General features: G+C 37.8%; 1 long non-coding RNA gene across 1 annotated transcript; it reads right to left on the reverse strand.

Moving 5' to 3' along the window:
• Positions 1–7367: 7367 nt before the first annotated feature.
• Positions 7368–8415, reverse strand: LOC137199989 (uncharacterized). The gene is made up of 3 exons (XR_010931899.1): positions 8359–8415; positions 8137–8207; positions 7368–8031 (listed from the first exon to the last, which is right to left on the reverse strand). It is a non-coding gene; the product is annotated as an uncharacterized lncRNA (long non-coding RNA).
• Positions 8416–8859: the final 444 nt, after the last annotated feature.

The raw sequence follows: 8859 nt of genomic DNA on the forward strand, positions 1-8859 counted from the left end.
CTAAACCTAAATAACTGGCCCTTGGGTATCTTTGTTTGACCGCAAGGAAGCATGCCCAACAAGGGCAGTTAGCCTCTCTCTCTGCTATGACCTTCACAGTCACCAGGGGTCTCACTTACTTGAAGAGTTTACCAACTTTTATGTAAACAGTGTCACGGCTCTTGTCAATCAGATGTATTTGTCTTTTTAATTGCATGTGTTGATTAAATGTCCAACTACTACTACACTTTTAGTAGGATCCATGCTAAAAGTGTACGTGCAACCAAATCCCAAAATGTTGTGCACCAAAAAATAATCAGATTTATAAAACCGTGCATATGCACGAATACATGTATTTTTCCCTTTATAAATCACAGTCCATCTGGAAATGTGCGCACGTGGATCACCCTCATATCATGCCCTCTACACACCCACATTCAACCATAAATGGTTGATGCCAAAGTATTCATGAATATTGATGTACATGTGTTTCTTTTGCCACACCAATCAATCTCTCTGTCTTTAGACGCCTGGCCAAAAAAGTGTCAAGAGTCAGCGTATCAGGCCCTCTCACGAACAGACTGTTACCATTTTATTTCCCCATTTTCGGACTTCTTGGAGTTATGTGTGTAACCCAAAACAACCACATACAACTTCAATAAACATTCCTGTGGATTGTAAAGTCAGACATCTCTGGTTAAGTTTCTTACGGGACACCCTGCAGCGGGCCAGCTCCCAGTTAGCCAGTTTAAAGTAGTTTTTACACCACACACTCAATATCTACAATACAATAAATACTGTATTCATTTATATTTACTCCAAAATCCAGCATACAGGTGTTTCTCTAATTCACACAGTGAGTGCAGGTGGTGAGGATGTGGCGGTGAAGTGACTGGAGAAGGCAGAGTGTGTGTGGCAGATGCCACAGTGTCTCCAGTGCACTCTCTGCACTTGACAACACAGTCGTGTTCACTGCAGCGACTTCACACACATAAACTATATGGAAACTAAACTTAAATGTTATGTTATATGTTAAATTCTATTAGCGCTCTGTCCTGCAATTATTTTTAAGTTACGTTTGTTTAGGTTAAGTTATTTGATGATATCTTGGATTTCTACAGTAGATGATGATAATTTCATCAGTTAGTTAACGTGGTTGAGGTAAAAAGGAATCAGTATATTCATGCTTAGGTAATATTGGAGAAAGTCAAGCCAGACTTTGCAGAATCCTGCCACCTGTCACATCCTGACATCATTCATTTCAGCAGCTGCTGTGTTGCTCCACAACTGACTCTCTCCTCTGTGCTCCAGGTGAGACAGCACTGATGAAATGTTGGGTGGACTTTGATTTAAGATTTGAGTTGGATTATTGCTTCTCAAATTTAGACATGCTTATGGAATAATTATGGCTCACTACAAGCACGTACAGATAACACTGCTGGTTTGAATGTTTATGATAATGTGGATCCATAATTACTGTTTGATATTAAATACAATTAAATATGTGAGAGGATTATTATACAATGTGGCTTCAAATCACCACCTCACCCTCTGCATCACCGATCTCCCCTGTCTCCAAAATGTTCATACGCATGGGTCAGAGTTTACGTACAGGTGTGCACATTCTCCCATCAAGTTTGTTTTTATAGATCACAACTTTTGCGTGGGAGGTGGCGTACGCCTCTTTCAGGCCCCGTTTTGTGCATAGCCATGGTTATAAATGAGACCCCAGCTTAACCCAATTGAACACCTATGTGTGATTAGGGTGTTTTCACATCTAACCTGTTTGGTGCAGTTCAAACAAACTCTGGTGTGTTTGCCCATTTGATGTTCGACCAAACACATGCTTTGGTGCTAATAGATAGATAGAATAATATGACAGTAGAAAGGAGTTAAAACTTAGGTGTGTTGTACTTGTTACTGCTACACTATTTTACAAGATCCCTCCTTCAGAGACTTGTAGGATCTATGGTAAAGGGCACTGAAGCTGTTCTAGAAGCTTGATATGAACCAACACTACACTAAGACACATTATGTTTATTTCCTCTAATTTGTCGCTCATTTGTATATTTTAGGTGTGTTGTGCAGTAATATAGTCTCTTGTAAACAGCTACTGCAGCATCATTAACACTTTTGTCCTATGCTTGCTCTGTAAAACAACAGCTGCTCTGACTTGTTTGACAGGCAGAGTGCTGATTAGCATTTACATCGGCTGTTTATTTCTAGAGAGACTAGATCATAGCAATTTAACTCTGATCTGTTTCTCTACCTTTGTAGTGTCACAGCTGCTGGAGTTTGCTTACTTATGGTGTGCTTATACAGTAATAGTGGTCTGATTTTTATCTCCAGTGTCTTTATATCTTAGGTAGTTTCTGTTTGGTTGTAGTGACTTCTCTCTCCATTAAAAACTTTCCCTTTCTTCAGGCTATAAATGTAGTTTCTACTGGTTTATAAGTGCAATGTTCATGTATAATACATTATCAGCTTGTGTTGATGAGATCTGAGCAGTGTCACACCTTCAGTGTAAATAGTCACGTGACCACAGTCACATTTCTTGGATGCACTTTGAAGTGAGGAAGGAATCATCAAAGCTCCAAGACAGAAGACTATATAAAACATTTATGGTACTTTAGATACAATCTTGGAAGGGTGTAGTATTGATATATTATTTTGAAATAATATGTAGTCCATGTTACTTGTAGCATGAAGAAATATTTTGTTGGTCACAACTGTGACTAATGGGACAATACAGGGACTCAAGGTATATCATAAATTTTAGTCACCAATCCACTGTGTGAGTTCTCACTGTTATTTTGGACGTCCTCAATCAAGATAAACCTTTAGAGGCTACTTGCAACATTGCAGGTGTTCCCCAGGCAAAAAGATGACTTTGACAATGCTCCATCAAGCCCTTCTCCTCGGCATCCTCATGGTTGTACGCACCTGATGTATTGATTTCTCCCCGTGGACTGGTAAGGGAACTCTTGCGGGTATCAGGAGGTTGCTAGCCTGTGAGTCGGCCATTGCAACGTCTTCCAGCAGCTAATGCTGGCGTGGAGCCTCAGTACTAGAGCAGTTGTAGATCAGAAGTGTGTTCACGTATTGATTGATAAGATATGCTTTGAAGCATATTTAAACTAAAAAATAAGAAAAAACTTACAGACTGTAGCTTTAGCTTAACCAGACCAAAAGTTTTGGAAGGCACTGACAAATGATATCTTTCTGCCAATACAGGCAACAGATGAAAAAAACACTCATATGGGTCATTTTGGAATGAGTATCAATGACCTATCTTGTTGAAAGTTCAATACACAAACTTCTACATATCAACATATTTACTGAAAGTAATAAAAAAAATCTCCATACAAAAACAATGTAGTGACAGTGTATGAAACTGTACGCACTATGTTCACAATATGTTTACCCTTCCTTACCTACCCTCGTCAATATAAATACTGTATGTTTCCACTAGTAAACAATTTTGACCAAATATAGTTAATTGGCTTCTCCACTGAAATTTTCAAAAGATAATACATATTCCTTAATGAGACTGCCTTAGTTAAAATTCAGTAGTTCAGTAATTCAACCACAAAAAGACCACATCATTCCTATTGTAATTACAAATCCTTCATATATTTCTACCCTTTTATGTTCGAGTGCTTCCACTTACAGTGTTACACTGTTGCTCAGTGAGCTGCCTTATCTCTTCCTCCTCACCACTGCACAATAAGAGCGGATGAAAAGAGATATAGGAGCAGCTATACAGTGCCTCTCAAGGTTATATCCCACAGAAACGTTAACCCTGTGTTTATATATCCATCTCTGCTTGAAGCAGAGGGAATGAAAGAAACAGTCTCAGTGTCAGGATCTTTGCACATGCAGTTTTATCTTCTAACACAGAGTGGTGTCGGCACAGGGCAAAACAAAGTGAGGTCAAATGAAGTTTGTGTTAAATGTAATTTCCTGATTGAACACGCTGGTAATCCATCTAGCGCTCTGATGCACAAAACATTAATTTGTTGTCTTTTTGCAATTTTGTCAGAGAAAGAAAAGATAGAGTAATGCTTAGGGTAAGCCTGTCCGTATACCTAGCTGCTGCATATGCATTACATGTCAGAACACTGGATTCCATTATGCATTTCTTTCATTTAAATGTGAGCTGGAGTATTGTAGCAGAGATTTACTTTTGTCATTAAGCAGAGCGGGATAACAATCCCGAGCCCCCGTGTAATTTCCCCAGGCTGATACCTGGGATTGCAGGTTGAATCCCTGATCCTTCACTCTTCCTTGTACCATGGCGTTCAGAGTTTAGCACTGCTCTGTCTGTGCTATCCAAGCTTTAATAGTTTGCACTTTCTACTTTCATTAATTGATACCTCCATCTCTACAGACTGACATGCCCACCCACACATGCTCCACTGTCAGGATTTCACCACTCCTCTGTAGTACCATACACTGACTGGATATGAAAAATTCATTAGCCGCCTGGCAACCAGCAAGGTGAGCCTATAGTGTGAGTTGTTACCAAGAGAGACAGAAAGTAAAGAGTGGGAATAAAAGATGAGATAGAGGAGATCGGAGATGTGTAGTCGACATAAATGCATAGTTAGTCGCCTCATTATCTTTTACTGTCCACTCTTGTTGAACCAGTACATACAGATTGCCAGGATTATATATTGGTGATGACTGTGAGACACAGAAACGTACAAGACCACAGGTACTGTACTCTCCCTGTTTCCATAACAAGTGAACACGGTGGGCCTTGGGAGGCTGTGTCCAGCTATGAATCAATGCAAAGTGAACACAGTATATACACAGTTTTTCACCACAAATGGCTCCAAAAACGCCCATCAAAATAAAATCTGCTTGTAGAATCTACTTAGAGTTTATTATGGTTCATTTTTGTAAAGCTATGAATCAAGAAGGTATAACAACACAGACAGCATTTTATCATTTATCAGTTTTTATCATTATTACAAGCAGTTTACTTTGGATAATGGTGTTCACCTACTATCACCAAGCTTAATGTATTCTAAACTGATAGCAAGAAGCACTTGACCAATGAATAATATTGATGTCACATGCTCACATCACTTTTTGCTCAGCCAACAGGGCAGTCCTTTATAGTCGTGCACTAAATCTCAATATCAGTTTCACCCATAATACAAACAAGTGTATATTTTCTTACATACCCCTAGTGGTTTCTGGCAGTCCAGATACTTTTGATTTTATTTGCCCGGGTTTTAAGATATCTGAGATTTCAAATTCTACTCATGGTGCTGGAAAAATTGCATTAACCCTCTGATGCACAATACAGGTCAAAAGTGACCTGAGCAAATGATTTTGTTAAATATCTTTGCATGTTATAGATTTTATCAACTAAGTTATTTTCTAACATCACAAACATTTATTTTAATGTTATTTTATTTTTGTATAAAAAATATTTTTGTGTCACTACCCCATAAATGCACAACATGGGTCAAAAATTGACCCGTATGTATTCTCAATGGAATTTGATAGGAACTTTTGATTTGTTTACATATTTGTAATTAGGAACATATTTATGTAGACCGCTCCCCTCAACGTCACAGTTTCACCTATTTACAAGACTGCTTTAACACAACTGTGTGACACATGTAAGTTTTATTGTACCCGCCTCAGAATATACAGTACATCATGTTCATATACATCCTTCTGTAAATGTATAAATGGTTAGAAAGATGTGAGAATAAAATAATTATATGTTTAAAATCATTATTGAGATAGCTTGACCTGCTGTGTTTTAGCTAGCTAGCTGCTGACCTGTGGTGCTTTAGCCGGTAAAGAGAGAGACGGAGAGCTGACCTGTTGTATTCTACTAAGTAAATGTAAGGTAAAAATATAAAATAGCATACAGTTGTTTGAAAATATAACCGTAGGTCCACTTGAAAATACTGTATTGTGTTTTGTTCCTTATTGACAGTGTTGACATGGCTGGTCGAAGTCATGCCAGATTTGGGTGTAACAAGTATAAGATGAGGAGGCAATTCAGAGAACCGATTCAGTGCCTGACGTATCTGGGCCTATATTTTTGTGCCAGCACAGGATGCAAAGCGCAGTGGCGCACCAGCAAGCTGCTATCTTCCTGGGTGGACTGGAGTTATTTCCTCGACTGTGCCAGTTTGGTATCTTGGTGACTCACCCTGCGCCACAGGGGGAGGAGAGGCATAGTTGAGGGTGTGGCGATCTCAATCCAGTGACACACTGCAGTCTTGGTGCCAAGAATGAGTGCGCCTCCAAAAAAGTGAATTCAACTTTAAAAAAGACATCATCTGCTCTTGGCAGCATATTTGAGCTGCTGTATTAATATTTGAAACTTTTTACGTCCCAGCTAACAATACATTTCCTCTGAGGAAAACTCTCCATGATTCCCAAACTGTCCATATGTCATGATGGGGAAAGCCCTGTGTTTAAAGGGGATGAAATTAGCGATTATGATTGACCATGACTGTCACAGCCTCTCACGCACCCACTTATAATGTATGATAATATAATGTATAATTCTTTCTGATCCCACCCTGTATCCAAGGCTACGACAATACCAAAAGTGTGCTAGGCACAGTGCACTTGACTACGATCTGCACCACTGGGTTCAGGAAAATATGGCCCTCTGAAGATGATGATCCCGACTGTGGCCCACAGAGTCCAACTGTAGTGAATGTGCCTGAGGGATCAGCTTCACATCATGACTATCAGCACAGTTCGCTGCAGTGATTGAAAAGTCAGCAGTTGCTCTCAGTGTAAGGATCACAGCCACAAACACACTGCGGTTATTTGATATGATTTCCCATGATGAGACAACAACAAAGGAATACAAGTGGATGTCAACACTGTTAAGTTTAGAGTGTTTTCTTTCAGTATTGTTCATTTAAGTCTTAATGGTAATGAAAATTGCTATCCAGATCAATAACACTATAATCAATTTTGTGATATGATATAGGGTTATGTATATTATAAAGGGAAAGTCATAAATGAATACATTTCAAGTATTGATTGTATTTTGTACAGTCAGATTTGTTGTAAAAACAACTCATTTGAAACAAGTATGATTATATTTTGTCTCTTTTTAGAAAAAAATCATACTGTTGACTTTCATCCTGGTGGGTCATTTTTGACCCATGTCTGCAAATTTCAGTTAGACATATAAAAAATATTTTTCTCTACATAGCAATACAGAAAAAATAATACAATGACTTATAGTACTAAGCAACTAATTAATTAATTCTTAAAATCCTGGGTGATGACATAATTTTGCTTCAAAGATAATACAATGAAACATTCAGCTACGTATCAAAAATATTCAAAATGAATATAGGTCATTTTTGACCCATGTTGTTTTAAATATGTGTGGCCTGGTCATAAATGATGGAACCGGACACAGGGCACAATTCTCTTTTTTGGGTCCTTTATTTCCCCGACTGCACTCAATAAAGAACAGCGTTAACTCTAATTTTGAGGGTTTGAGATAATCACAATAATAACAAAATAATATCACTTTTCCTGTGTTTTATACTAATTCACATCAGGGAAAACAATAAAGAATCAGATATTTCTCCTTTCTCCTTTCCTGAAACAATTTTCCTGATGAAAACTTGATGATGACTTTTAGCTCCTAACCGTCTACTCTAGTGCAAACAACAATGGTGCAGTTAGGCCACCTGGAATATCACAGTACATTAACTTTCCAACAGAAAACTGAATCTAATGAACTCTAGACATGAAGTATCTATAGACAACAGTAGTGGCTCGCTTCTTGAATAAATAAAATAAAATAGAAATACAATACAAATAAATACATTTGCTCCACCACTCAACTTATGTCACTACCTTGCAGAAAATTACATTAGTTTAGAAAAATATATATTCATGAACAAAATATATTTTATAACCACTCTTACATGAACTCAGAATACACTTTTAGATGGAAAATAATGAATTCACTTGCACTCCAGTGTGCAGCCTGTGAGCTTAGTCAAACACACCTGGGACTCAACACAGCACTCTATCTCCCCTCTAAATGCAGCAGAAGCATACAGACAGGGCAGTTTAGTGAAATAGTCAACATACAGCCCTATGATGCTATGATTCTATCTGTCAGTTTACTTTATCACCACTTACACTGCACTGTTGTTCAGTGTTTGGCCTCAGCGTGGCGGGGATATCACACACACACAACATGTTTTACCAATCTACAAAAATCAGGAAGAGTAGAGAATCATCATTCATTGAACGTAGTCGGCTAGCTTAATTATACTCTTATCTACTGATGCTGCTGATCATCTTTGTGTTTTAACAATATATAACAGGATATTTTTCCTACACAAAGTGATAAATACATACCTGACAGTCACTCGTTTTGCAGCACTACAGGTTCTTGGTGCGTTAAAAATCTCATGGGAACTCTGTACTCTCGCGATATCTACCTATTTCTATGATAGAAAGTAGTTCTAATGAAAACAGTGACAGCACATTTCTCAAAAGACACATTGCCGTTGAGTCCTTAAAATGTTGTTGTTTAATGCAGTGAGAACCACAAATAGAATTGAAAAAAATGTTGAAAGAACTCTAAGAGTTACATATTTAAAAACCACTTAAAACTGATACTATAATGTATGTATGACTATATACTGCAGGGGTTAAGTGAGAAAATACATTTTTTTTGTAATTTGTTAGATGTATATATATAATATTAATACTTAATCTGCATTCATTGATTTTTTTTGGCCACTTGGGGCAGTGTAAACACACTGTGAACACTCACATGTCACCTTCTTTGATCACATGATGACCTTGTTAGAAAACCGACAAGTCCTCTAAATTAAATGACAAAATACTTTATTA

Source organism: Thunnus thynnus, chromosome 16 (assembly GCF_963924715.1).
Source record: "Thunnus thynnus chromosome 16, fThuThy2.1, whole genome shotgun sequence".
NCBI lineage: Eukaryota > Metazoa > Chordata > Actinopteri > Scombriformes > Scombridae > Thunnus > Thunnus thynnus.